The sequence below is a fragment of the Triturus cristatus genome, chromosome 4_1 (genome assembly GCF_964204655.1).
Source record: "Triturus cristatus chromosome 4_1, aTriCri1.1, whole genome shotgun sequence".
Classification (NCBI taxonomy): Eukaryota; Metazoa; Chordata; class Amphibia; order Caudata; family Salamandridae; genus Triturus; species Triturus cristatus.
The window spans coordinates 87,132,045-87,146,550 of NC_140585.1; the positions used below are offsets into that span (position 1 = coordinate 87,132,045).

Below are 14,506 nucleotides of genomic sequence, written 5' to 3' on the forward strand. Positions count from 1 at the left end.
AAGCATTACCACTAATAACTTTTATGCCTTTTAACAGGGGAGAGGAGTTGGCCTAATGGCTAGGGAGCTCTACCTCAGACCTGGTGAACTGGGTTGGTGTCTCGGTAATGACGCTAAAACATCCTGTGATTCTGGGAAATCTCCCCGTGCCTAACAAAAAATGAAAGCGTGTCCTCATATAACGTAACTGGCGCTATGTAAAGCGCTCTGATACCCGATTCGGATCAAGTTCGCGCTATATAAAACTCTGCAAAACAAAACATGGAAAATAATTAAAGACACATCATTACCTTTGAATTAAAAGTAAAGAAAGAAAGAGACACCCATCTAATGCCTAAATTAAATTTCACAAGTGAAAGTAGCAAAACAGGGATACATCCTCGCTTCTCCACTTGGCAAAGTAGTGTGATGCTAAGCCAGTATTTCTCTGTGCCTCGTTTTCCCTTATCACCACAATGAGAGCACCACGACATGGAAATGTTCCCCATGCACTGCACAAAAACCTTGCTTGTAATAGTCTTTAATATTTCTCTACTTACAACAACAACTTAGCCTGCATATTAGGTCACAAATTGGGGTACATATGATAGACGGCTCTCAGTTTACTAGTGCATCCTCATCATGGCAGTGAGGAAAGTGACATGAATTTTAATTTCAAATAGCAAAATGCACTTGTGTTGATCATTCTGTGCCCATTGACCCTCCCGTTATACAACACATTTATTTGATATTGGGTGATTTGCCTTTTTTTCCATTGTTGCACACAGTAGCAGTGCCAGTTGACGATGTGGGTGGAGCCAGTGGAGGAAGTGGGTGGAGCCAGAGCAAAGTAGGTGTGGCCTCCGATAAACATTTGAGCACCTGCACTTCATATTTTACAAATTAAGCACTGCCTAGAACAATTAATCAGTGGTTTGCTCGACCCTTGACCCTTTACAGGGAGATCGCGCCCCCACGCCTCAACAGCACCACCTGTTCGCCCGTGTCTCCCAGCCCACTGCTGCTGCACTGACGCGAGTTCGAGGCCCTCCTCCACCCGCTGGCTGCCACCTGCGCCTCATCCCTGGTGGCCAGGTTTGCTGTAATTGTATTGCTTCTGCCTTATTGTTTATTTGTTCTTTCCTCCTTGTTCCCCTATTTATTTCTGTGCCCTTTTGCCTTTTGTTTCCCTCGCAGTACCTGTCCTCGTTTTTCCCACCGCTGCATCCCCTGCGGCCCTGCCCCCCGCTCACCCATTCGTCCGCTCCCTCCTCCCAGCTGCCTCCTCCCTCCCACCTCCCCTTATTATGGCGGCCGCTGCGCGCTGAGGAGAACGACCCTTGACCCTTTACAGGCAGGTTGCTCCCCCACGCCGCTATAGCACCACCTATTCGCCCGTGTCTCCCAGCCCACTGCTGCTGCACTGACGCGAGTTCGAGGCCCTCCTCCACCCGCAGGCTACCACCTGGGCCTCATCCCTGGTGGCCAGTGGTAAGCCGTAGGTTTGTTTTTTGCTGTAATTGTATTGTATCTGCCTTATTGTTAACTTGTTCTTTCCTCCTTGTTCCCTTGTTTATTTCTGTGCCCTGTGCCGTTTTGCCTTCTGTTTCCCTGGCCGTTTGTGCCCCCATTTTTCCTGACGCTGCATCCCTGACTGCCCCGCCCCCCGCTCTCCCATTCGTCCGCTCCCTCCTCCCAGCTGCCTCCTCCCTCCCACCTTCCCTTCTTATAGCGGCCGCTGTGCGGCCGCTGCGTGGCCGCGTGCAGGGGGTGCACTGCTGGCGCGCCAAAGGCAAGCCCGTCTGCACGCATCCGCGCCTGGACCACGCCCAGTGTCGAACCCCTGCCCCACGAACGCCACGACGTCCGTCTCCACTACGACGCCAACACCCTCCATGCACTCAACACCGGATGAGCGCACACCTGCTTCCTGGCTGCCTCGAAGCGCACCAAAGGCCCCTACACTGCCGGAGCTGCAGCTTCACCAGTCTCCGAGCCGCCAACCCGCCCACCAGGACAGGACGCAACCACCTCATATGCATACTACTAAACAGCCGCTCTGCACGCAAACACGCCGTTGAACTCTGGGACCTGGTCGACACATCCTCCTCGGACGTCGCCTTCCTGACAGAGACCTGGATGAACGACTCATCGGCACCGGACATCGCCATAGCTATCCCGGACATCTACAGACTCAGCCGCAGAGACTGCACCAACGGAATAGGGGGGGAATCGCCATCATCCATAAGTCCACCCTCAAGTTCTCGACCAACTCTGACGACACCCTCAGCACCGCTGAACACCTGCACTTCCAGATCCGCACTGATCCCAACACCACCCTCAGAGGAACTCTGATCTACAGACCCCCCGGACCCCAGCCTCAGCTCAGCGACTCCATCACATGCCATGATCTCCGCAGACTACCTCCTCCTCAGAGACCTGAACTTCCACCTCGAGAACAACGACACCAACTCCACCACCCTGATCGACAACCTCAGACTCCGACAGCTCGTCACAATGCCCACCCACTCTGCCAGCCACACACTTGACCCTATCTTCTCCGCAAGCTCCCACGTCTCCTTCAGCCACACCACCAAACTCCACTGGACCGACCATCGCTGCATCCACTTCACCTTCCAGAAACCCACCACGCACCACCGCACCCAACAGATCCCCCGCCGCTGCTGGAGCAAAATCACCGAAGACCAGCTAAACACCACCCTCGCCCGAAGTCCACCCGCCGACCCCACCAACACTGACACTGCTGCCAGCAACCTCAGGCGTTGGATCGACGACTGCGCCAACACCCTCGCCCGATCAAGAAACCCTCCAAAAGACACACCAACAAGAATGCCAGCTGGTTCTCCGTGGACCTTCAGACCTCCAAACAAACCTGCCGAAGACTAGAGAAGAAATGACACAGCAAACAGACACCGGAGAACCACGCAGCCCTCAAGAATCCCATGCGCAATACCATCACCTCATCAGATCTACCAAAAGGACCACCTTCAAGGACTGCCTCGACAACAACGCACACAACAGCAAAGATCTCTTCAACATCGTGAAGGAACTCTCCAACCCCAGCTCCAACACCAACGACATCCCACTATCGCAAGACCTGTGCAACTCCCTGGCCACCTTCTTCCATCGCAAGATCACATCCACGACAGCTTCGACAACCAGACCACCACGACAGCCAACGACACCTCAGACCCCACTACCACCACCCACAACGACCACCGTCTCACCTGGACTAACATCAACGACGACGACACCATCAAAATCATGAACACCATCCACTCCGACTCCCCGTTGGACCCGTGCCCACACCACATCTTCAACAAAGCCAGCGCCACCATCACATCCCATCTCTGCAAGGCCATCAACATCTCCTTTGAGACCGCGACCTTCCTTGAGAGCTGGAAGCACGCCGAGATCAACGCCTTGCTCAAGAAACCCAAGGCAGATCCGAGGGACCTTAAGAACTTCCGGCCCATCTCCCTGCTCCCGTTCCCGGCAAAGGTCATTGAGAAATCCGTCAACAAGCAGCTGACCCGCTACCTCTAGGAGAACAACATCCTGGACCCGTCCCAATCCGGGTTCGGCAGCAACCACAGCACCAAAACTGCCCTCATCGCCGCCACCGATGACATCAGGGCCCTGCTAGACAATGGCGAAACCGCAGCCCTTATCCTCCTAGACCTATCAGCCACCTTCGACATGGTCTGCCACCGCACCCTATGAACATACCTCCACAACGCAGGGATCCGAGACAAGGCTCTGGAATGGCCCACCTCCTTCCTCTCCGGCAGAACCCAGAGAATCCGCGTCCCCCCTTTCCATTCTGAAGCCTCTAAGATCATCTGCGGCATACCCCAAGGATCATTCCTCAGCCCGACATTGTTCAACACCTACATGGCCTCACTCGCCCACATCACCAGACTGCACGACCTCAACATCATCTCCTACGCCGATGACACACAGCTGATCCTCTCCCTCACCAAGGACCCCCTCACCGCCAAGATCAACCGAAGGAATGAAAGCCATCATCGAATGGATGAAGAATAGCCATCTGAAGCTGAACTTGGACAAGACGGAGTTCCTTATCCTCGGCTCCATTGCCTCAGCCTGGGACGACTCCTCGTGGCCGACCATCCTGGGAGCAACACCATCACCCACTGACCACGCACGCACCCTGGGGTTCGTCCTCGACTCAACACTCTCCATGACCAAGCAAGTCAATGCCGTCTCATCCTCCTGCTTCAACACCTTCCGCATGCTCCGCAAGATCTACAGGTGGATCCCCACCGACACAAGAAAAACGGTCACCCAGGCCCTCGTCAGCAGCAGGCTGGACTACGGAAATGCCCTCTACACGGGAGCCCCGGCCAAACTGCTGAAACGACTGCAACGCATACAGAACACCTCGGCCCGCCTGATCCTCAACATCCCTCGACACAGCCACACCACACCCCACCTGAGAGACCTGCACCGGCTGCCCATCAACAAGAGGATCACCTTCAAGCTCCTCACCCACGCACACAAGGCACTCCATGACACTGGACCAGCATACCTCAACAGACGACTCTCCGTCTACACCCCGAACCGCCAGCTCTGCTCCACTCGCCCTCATCACCATCCCCCACATCCGAAGAGCGACCTCCGGCGGCAGATCGTTCTTCTACCTCCCTGCCAAGACATGGAACACCCTCCCCATCCTCCTACGGCAGACCCAAGACCTACTAACCTTCAGGAGGCTATTTAAGACCTGGCTGTTCGAGCGGTAGCTGCACCCCCCCCCCCCATAGTATACTAAGTCAAGGGAAAGTGTGCAGAAGTGTGCCAAAATGTATTAGAGAGAATATAAACGGTCTACCGATCTGGAAAACAGGGGAGAAAGCAGAAAAGGAAGGGACGTAATCAAAAGAGAAAAACCACGGAAATAGCTTGGGGTAAGAGTAACATTAGTGGGAACATGATACCAGACCCAACACAAGATAGGCCGTTCCAGATGAGCGATGATATAGATATATAATATGAGCACTCAAAGACAAGTAGAAGTAACTGAGAAATGCCATGGCTTAGGGGAGGACCTTACTATTGCACAGAATAGCCCAACACAAGAGAAGAGGCAAGCAGGCAACCCCACAATAGTGTTTCACCCGGAGTACAAATCAAAGGGGGCGATAGATATTTTAAACAGGGGGAACATATTACGCCTACTGAAATCCATCGACAACCTTAAAAACATATCCTTCAGTGACCTAGAGTCAGTAGAATTTACAGAACTGCCGGGCTACTCAGGGGTAGAAGTAACAAAAACAGTATGGGCTACAGCAGAATTAGCCAAGAGACTGCTAAGAGAACAAGCAAAGTTTAACTCATGGGTAATAAAACTTCGACCATTCTTAAAACCAAGATATCCGCATCCTCTGACTCTTGATAGCCAGCAATGGAAAGAGAATGGACAGACCAATCCGAATCCTCGCTCTCTTTCAGAACTGCGAGGGGCTTGGAGCAACACCCCTGAGAACTTAGTCCATTGAGAGCAGTGTAATAAGAAACCACCTGCCATGAAAAGCCCAATCCTGCAAGACTGGAGTTGACTCTCCAGGCCCATAAATGCTAAAACCAAAAATCAATGGCAAAGTAAAGCCAAAGCCAGGAACACGTTTAACGTCCTCAACCTGTGCTCCTGGAACATTGATGGCCTAGGAGACAAGCTAATGGATTCGGAATTAAACATCTATCTGCGAGGGGAGGAGCCTAGCGCGCAACCAAGATGGCCGCGTAGGTGCGAGGCTCCCGAGGACCTCTGCGACCTCCTGTATTAATCCTGATCAGATCCTGTCCTAGATGAGGGGACTGTGTCTGTGAACCCGAGCTGAGGCGACACCCGTTTTCCGTTTCCGAATCGGACCTCGGACACCGGCGGGAGCACCGATTGGAGGTTGCGGCCTTCTCCACGCCGGCCCCCCGGATTGGAGTTGTGGGGCGATCCGGGGACAAAGTGAACAACAGCGGCGGGCAGGGCTGGGCGACTCGCGTACCCCGCGCTTTCACTTTCGCTTTTGCGCCCTCCTTGCTCTCAAGCGAGGTAGGGTTGCGGGGCAGTGTGCGGTGGTGTGGCCTTGTCCGGGTGCCCGGCCGACCCGCCGGCTGTGTGTCGTCCTGCGGTCCTGTGGTCACCCCCCCCCCCCCGGAACCCGTGAACTGGTTTGTCGGCCCTTTCGAGGAGATTGGCACGACTTTGGGAGTACAGCCATGGCCACAAAGCAAGATGGCGACCGGGCAAAGGTGAAATCGACCCGCCGTGGCCCGGCCCATCAGTCCAACAGCATGGACCGCTACACCCTCCAGAAGGGATCTCCAGAGGCGTCGCGTACGTCCCCAGCGGGCCCGACTGATACGTCTGCTCAGCCCGCGGATCTGACCCTCCGAGACGTCATGGGCGCCATCGCCGAGATGAAGGCCTCGGTGGACCAGCGCTTCGACACTCTGGCGCAGAAGATAGACTCGGTCCTCGTGGATGTGGGCCTGGTGAGGGCCGACTTGTCCAAAACGAATGACCGGGTCGATTCTCTGGCCCACACTACCACGAGCCTCACTACAGACGTGGCGGCCCTCCAAAAGGAGGTGCACCGGCTTGGCCAGGCGAGCGCCCTGATGGACCGTCGACTGGAGGACTCAGAGGGTCGAGCCCGGAGGAACAATGTTCGCATTATCGGGGTGCCGGAGGGACGAGAGGAGGAGGCGGCGGATCTATTTGTGGAGGACCTGATTCTCACTCGTCTCCAGCCCCGGGGGCTGAGTAAACTCTTTGCGGTGGAACGTGCCCACAGGGTCCCCGGAGGAAGACCTAAGGCTGGAGCCCCGCCGCGGCCTCTCATTGCCCGGATTTTCAACTTTCGGGATAGAGACGCTATCCTGCAGACTTCTAGGCTACAGGGACCGGTCAGGCTCGACAACATGGACGTGAATTTCTACCCTGACTTTACTCCGGCGGTCCAAAAGCAGAGACTGAGTTTTCTCGGAGTGAAACGTCGCCTATGGGACCTGAACCTTAAGTACTCAATGCTTTTTCCAGCTAAGCTGAGGGTAGAGGTGGATGGCCGCACGCACTTTTTTGACCGTCCCGAGGCGGCTGGGGACTGGTTGGACACTTTGCCTGGGGATCGGGGCCGGGGGGGTGAGGGGGGTGCGGTTGGCGGGGAGGGCTCGCAGGATCAGAACTGAGGGGTGAATAGTAGGCCTTGCTCTGGACAACATTCTCGTTACTATTTACTGATCGTGTATGTTCCCCTCCTGTGGAGGTCGTACGGGGTCTATTGGGGGCTTTCCCTCCTCCTCTGGGGGACTAGTTAGTTTTTCATCTATGGGGCGACAGGCACACTGCACTTTGGGGGGGCTGTCTGGGCTCATGCAGGGGTGCAGGGAGGGGGGAGTTTTGTTGGGATGGGTGGGTGGGGGTGGAGGGTTGTTTTTTTGTACCGCAAGGCAAGCCCTTTACTGTATTGGTGTTTTCGAGATGCTCTTTGGGGGACGACTGATGGCTTCTATGTGTGATGGGGGGTAGGGATTTGACTGTGTTGTCGTGGAACGTTAACGGACTGGGGGATAGGATTAAGCGTGGTGTGGTCCTGCAGTATCTGAAACGAATTTCACCAGATCTGGTCTTCCTGCAGGAGACACACCTTATTGGTAACTCCTTTCATGCCATGAATCGGCGAGGCTATCGCTTGGTGGCCCACTCGGGCTTCACCTCGGGCTCGCGGGGGGTGGGCATCATGGTTAAGAACTCGCTCCCGTTGGAGATTGATGAGGTGCGCCATGATGGGAGGGGACGCTACACTGTCTTGGTGGGTAGAATGGAGGGCAGAGTAGTCGTTTTTGTATCAGTGTACGTTCCACCGGGGTTACAATCTACCACGTTTGCGGACCTGGGGCGCCTCCTCCTTGACCTCCCGGGTGGGCTTCTGGTGGTTGGGGGGGACTTCAATGCGGTGGCTTCTGGGTCTATGGATCGTCATCCCCCTAGGGACCTCCCCCGGGCACAGGCGTGGCTGTCCGGCCTTTTAGATACACTGGGATTGGTGGATTGCTGGCGACTAAAGCATCCCGCGCAGCTGCAGTACAGCTTCCATTCGGGTGCCCATGGTAGCCTCTCGCGGCTTGATTATGTCCTTGTCCCCGCGGCCTATGCTGGGAGAGTGGGAGAGGTGCGCCATCTGGCGCGGGGTATTTCAGATCACTCCCCGCTACTGCTGCACTTTGATGTCTTCCCGAGGGGGGAGGGCAGGGTAGCCCCAATTAATGCCTGGTACCTGCGCGACCCCACTATTCGTACGGATCTGATTAAATCCTTGCAGCGGTACTTTGAGGAGAATGTGGGGTCTGTCCCTTCGGCTATCTCCCTGTGGGAGGCCTTTAAGACAGTTCTCAGAGGGGAGGCCCTCTCCTTTATCTCCCATGCCCGGAGGCGCGAGCAGGAGGAGGTGACCCGGGTGGAGGCCGAGATTACTGAACTGGAGGGTGACCTGGGGAGCGGGGTGACAGATGCCGCATTACATGTTCTGCACCTCAAGCAGGCGGCTTATAGGGCCCTCGTCACGGAGGCGGCCAGGGGCCTCAGTAGAGAGCAGCAGGGGCGACTGTATGATGTGGGTGATAAGGCTGGTAAATTGATTGCGTGGTTGGACAAAAAGGAGAGAGCGAGTCGTGTGGTTCCGCTGATCGAGAGAATGGATGGTGTGCGTGTCACCGAGCCGGAAGCCATTGTCTCCTGCTTCGCGGATCATTTCCGCGAGGTGTATTCCCCGGTTTCTCCCTGCTCGGAGGAGGATTCCCATGCCCTGCTTCGGGACATCGCGCTGCCCTCCCTGTCGGTGGAGGACAGGGAGTCGTTGGAGGCTCCTCCCACCTCGGACGAAATTGCCCTTGCCATCCGCTCGGTCGCATCTGGCAAGGCCATGGGCCCCAATGGCATCCCTATCGAGCTGTATAAGCTGCGACCGGATGTACTGGCGCCCCACCTTCGCGCAATGTTCCTGGCGGCCCGCTCGCGGGGCTCCCTTCCGCCGGACCAGCGTCTGGCCACAATCGTGGTGATCCACAAGGAGGGGAGACCCCGTGAGCGGGTCACATCCTATAGGCCCATCTCGCTCTTGAATGCGGAGCCGAAAATCCTCGCCAAGGTGCTCGCCAACCGGCTGGTCGGCGTGGTGGGCGATTTGGTCCACCAAGACCAGTCTGGCTTTATACCCCATCGCAACACGGCCCTTAATTTGCGGCGCCTGCACGGGGTGCTCGCGCGTGTTCCGTTTGTGCGGGAACCGGCCATCTTGGCGTCCTTGGATGCCACCATGGCGTTTGATACGCTCGAGTGGCCATACATTTGGGCGATGCTGGCGAAGTTTGGCTTTGGACCGGGATTCATCAGCTGGGTCAAATTGTTGTATTCGGGCCCATTGGCGCAGGTGGTGGTGAATGGACGAGTCTCGGCCCCATTCGCGCTGGGACGGGGCACGCGACAGGGTTGCCCCTTGTCGCCTCTCCTGTTTGCACTGGCCTTGGAACCCCTGGCGGAGTGGCTGCGGTGGCACCCTTCCATCCGTGGTCTCCGCTGGACCCCCGAGCATGAGGACCGCGTGTCCCTCTACGCTGACGATATCCTCTTGTATCTCGCCTCCCCGCGTAAATCACTGATTGTCCTGGTTGATGTTTTGCGCTCATTCGGTCGCAACTCAGGCCTTGTCATCAACTGGGCTAAATCCTGTGTATATGTGCTTTCCGGGGAGGCTCCCGTCCTCCCGCGGGACTGTCCGATCCAGATTGCCTCCCAGGGGTTTCGGTACCTGGGTATATACATTACTCTGGACCCGGAGGCCCGCTACGAGCGGAATTTGCTACCCCCCTCCAGCGCTTGAAGGAGGACGTTGTGCGTTGGCGGCGCCTGCCGCTTTCGCCGCTCGGCCGAGCGGCCTTGTTTAAGATGATGTCGTTGCCGCGCTTCCTGTATGCTCTCCAGAACACCATGGACTTGGTCCCGGCGCGCTACTTCCGTGAGGTGGAGAGTCTGCAGCGTCGCCTGTTCTGGGACGGGAGGCCGCGTATCGCCTTGGCTAAATTGACGCTCCCGTGGTACGATGGGGGGGTTGCCCTCCCGGATATTAAACGGTATTACTGGGCCTCCCAGCTAGCTGCAATTAATCACGGCCTCTACGGGCCCGCCCTGAACCCGGCATTTGAAATGGACAAGATGCTCCTGCCTGGTGGCGACTACCATCGAGCGCTCTACTCTGGCGCGCCTGATCCCCGCCTGACGGGACCGACGCGTGTCATGGTGCGAGTATGGCACGCGGCTAACGCAGCTATGGGGTGGAAGGACCGTTTGACCCGGGCGTCACCGCTATATGCGTCTGAGAGGTTGGGCTCCCTGTGGACCTCGAAGGGCTTCGAGAAGTGGGACACGATCGGCATCAGTACAGTGGAAGACCTCTGGACGAGGGGGGGATTTAAAACGTTCGCGACGCTGCAGACGGAGTTTCAGTTGCAAGGCAGTGAATACTTTCGGTACTTGCAAGTCCGTCACGCACTGGGCTCCGTCTTCCCGGATGTCGCATCCATTCCGGAGTCTTCCCCCCTGGAGGATAGAGTGCTGGATGGCCATGTCCCAGACAGCACGATCTCCCTTATATATAAAAAACTGATTAACGACCGATCGGGCCTGCTGACTGGCCTCCGCGAGGCCTGGGTCGCTGATGGGCTGGAGCTGGACGACGAGGACTGGATTTCTGCGGTGGCCTCTCCGAAGTAGGTGGCCATTCCGGCTCGCCTTCGCTTCGTCCAGCTTAAGATCCTCCACCGGGTTTACGTGACGGGGCCAAGGCTTCTGCGTATGGGCTTTGCTGAAGATGGATTGTGTAAGCGTGGCTGTGGTGCTTTGGCAACTTTCTTGCATATTCTGTGGGAATGCCCAAAGGTGGAGCGATTCTGGCGTGGTGTGCATGAGGTCCTTCGAGTGGTTACGCGTGTCGCGCTGCTGCCTGAAGCGAGGAGATGCTTGCTGAATGTGTGGGAACCAACTGACTACTCGGTTCCGCAGACGCGATGGGTGACTCTGGGATACATGATAGCTAAGCGTGACATTGCTCAATTGTGGGGATCCCAGAGGCCCCCGGCGGTGTCGGCCTGGAAAGAGCACATGGATTGGTGTATGTTCCGTGAAAAGGTGGTGTATGTGGCGAGGGGTAAGCCTGGGGCGTGGGTGAAAATCTGGGGCCCCTGGAACGTCTACCGCGGGGGTATTTGTGAACCACCACTGCTGCCTGCTGCCTCACCAGCTCCGTCCCCCTAGCTGACCCCCTCCCCCAGCCATGGGCACGGGGTTCCCCAGTCCCTGATCTGTTCCCAGTCCCCTCTTTAGAGTCTTGCGGCTGGTTGGGATCCCCCATTTAAGGAGCGCGTGTTGTCACTTCGGATTGCGGGTTGCCTTGCGGGTGTGGTTTTTGTGTTGTTGTGTCTTTACAAAATGAAACCGTATTGTGAGCTTGGAGCCATGTGGCCCGCGCTATTGATATCTCCTGATTTACTTTTTTGTACCGCCAAGAGCCTTTCTTTGTATGTATGTCATGTGTTTCTGCCACTCTAGCGGCCGGCCGGACGGTTGTAGGCCCATACTTGTAACTATTTGAGATTGCAATAAACGGTTTCAAAAAAAAAAAAACATCTATCTGCAAAGATTTGACATGATTACACTGCAAGAAACATGGTTCAATGCTCCATCCGCATTGTCGGGCTAGAACTTGAATTTTCTGCCTCCTACACAGAGCTCATCGTTTGGCCACAAGAAGGGAGGCCTTGCCACATACAGCTCGTTAAAGATCATTGTTGCAGCAGCGCCCTTGGCTTACAAGTTTGCCCCTCCGAACGCAATGCAAGTTCTGCGAGTGTCTACTCATGAGTGGAATAAAAAGGAGGATATAGTCCTGATAAACCTCTATCTACACCCCCAGGAAAAAACCAAGGGAGCACAGCAGCTGAAGGAAGAACTTATAAAATTACTAAAAACTGAGAAAACCAACAGCTTGATCATTAGCGGGGACTTCAATTTAAATATGCTCAGCAATGAAGCCTCAGTTATCACTGAAGGGTAGGACCCTTTCGCTTGGGAACCAAGTCATCAAGATAATACGTCAGGCGGTAGAAGCTCGAACACAGCGAGGAGACTACTGACAACATTAGAAGAGCTGGTCTTCCGAGCACTCAATGGTAGATTCGCAGAATATTGGGCCCAAGCAGCTACATTTCACAGTACCATGGCAAGTTCTACAATTGACTTTACATTCCTCTCACGCAGCTTGTATCAAAGGGTAAGAGATTTCCATATTGGCTCAATAGACCATAGTGACCACCTCCCCCAGGAAGTCATGATAGAGGCTCCCACAATGTTATGTCCCCCCACCGCCAACACACTAGGATCAGAATACTCTACCAACTAAAGTCGGATAAAGTGCAGAACGAATGACCCACAAAGTCTCCTATCCCAAGCTAAACGGAGAGGCACAAACAGCAACTTCATACTTAATTGAGAGTTGGAAGCGTTTACAAAAACATTACGAGATAACTCCAGAATAAAAAAAGGAAACGTAAGGACTGAAGGAATGGTCAAAGCCTCGAAACATAAGAACCATCATAATTTCAGAAACAACGCTCAGCTAAAAAAGTTAAAGACCTTGATAAACCAAACTCTCCGAACAGTGAGGACAGACCTCAACGCGTATCAAGAGTTGAGACAGTTAAAAGACGCTTGCAGGATGCTGATCTGGCCACTTAAAAAAGAAGCGGATGAGGCCTTTTGGGCAAATCTCCTGCACGACGCCAAAGCAAATACCAGTGCGCAGTTTTGGCAAAAAATCTACAGTTTGACTAGCGAATTAAGTCAGGGGATCGAATCCTTTGCCACTGAAGAGGCTTGGACAATTTACTTTGGCACACATTTGAATAAAGCCCTAGAAATTAGAAAAGGGTCACATAACACCCCACACACGCTCTCGGACCTTGGCCACCTCAACTCAAAGAAGCTCTAGTACAAAACCAGGAATATCCAATCACGAATGCACAGGTCTGAAAAATAATCTCAAAGGGGGGATGCGAGGGCGCAACAGGTCCAAATGGTATTCCCCCAATTTTGTTCAAACAAGAGCCGGTATACTGGGCTGTCGTTTTCAGACCAATGTTTGAAAAAATGTTGCAATCCTCAACAATTCCACCATCCTGGAGGGGAGCAATCATCTCCCCAATCTTCAAAAAAGGAGATAGGAACGACCCAAGACGTTATCGGCTCGTAGCCCTAATCGATAACGAGGCCAAATACTATGCGTGCCTCTTACTCCAGGAGCTAACTTCTTGGGTGGAAGATATAACAGCAATTCCATATAATCAAACCGACTTCTACAAAAACTTGGGGACGACCACTAACATACTAGCCCTATCTCTTTTGAGTGACTCCGCACTCGTAGCAAAACAACCTCTATATCTGTGCTATATTGACTACAGCACTGCTTTCGTCAATAGAAATCTCCTGTGGCAAAAATTAAAAAAGCTGAAATTCCCTCCGCTGCTGTTAAACCAATTAATTCTTTTGCATAGTGATACCTGGGTCCAGGTCAAATTAGGTGCAGGGGAATTTCTATCTAGGAAGATCCCTACAAGCACAGGGGTAAAACAAGGATGCGTGCTTGCACCAACACTATTTAATCTTTTTATGCCTGAACTGTCTATCTTGCTGAATGAAAGAAATTTGCACGCACCCAAGTTAGGAGCTGTCCATTGTATTCTATGCGGACGATCTGGTGCTCATCAGCCGGACCCCGATAGGTCTGTAGCGGCTGCTGGGCATCACATCGCGATACTCTATAACAAAAAAGCTCAGAATCAACCAAGAAAAATCTAAAGTAATGTGTATCAACACTCGTAAAATGAGAATAGTGAACAATTGGTTCTTGGACTCAAGGAAGCTGGATGGTGGAAGTGAATATAGATACTGTTGTTTGTCACTTTAGATACCCGTATATAGGTCTATTGAATCATGTCTTTATATAGGCACAATTCGACTTGTCCTTATTTAGGCATAATATTCCAGTCCTTATTTAGACATTGGCCATGCAGATCCAAATACAGGCATGGTCACTTATATCCGTCCATCCCACGTCACAACGAGTTCTTAGAAACCAGACCCTTAAGCCGTTGAGATTTTCTCTGCTGGCATTATTGATTTCTCCAAGAACTCATCTATTATGCATGAACTACTATTCCTTAGGGGTTCATCCATGACGTCTTCCTCTGCCCGACTTTACGTCAATGCTAGCATTCCTAGACACCTTCCAGGTATAAATATACCTTCACTAGCCCTAACAATTCACGGCACGGCACAGTTCGGCTATACGGCTCGCCACTGCAAGTCCTGAAGGAGTTTGAGTCCCCGCATGACGCACTTAACAGACGCTGTCTTCCCTGCACGCAGAGA

The 14,506-nt window shown here is 53.9% G+C and overlaps 1 protein-coding gene across 1 annotated transcript in view; it reads right to left on the minus strand.

Moving 5' to 3' along the window:
• The window catches only part of LOC146839617 (NXPE family member 3-like), a 294,129-nt gene that overhangs the window by 54,637 nt on the left and 224,986 nt on the right, over nt 1-14,506 (minus strand). The window lies entirely within an intron of this gene.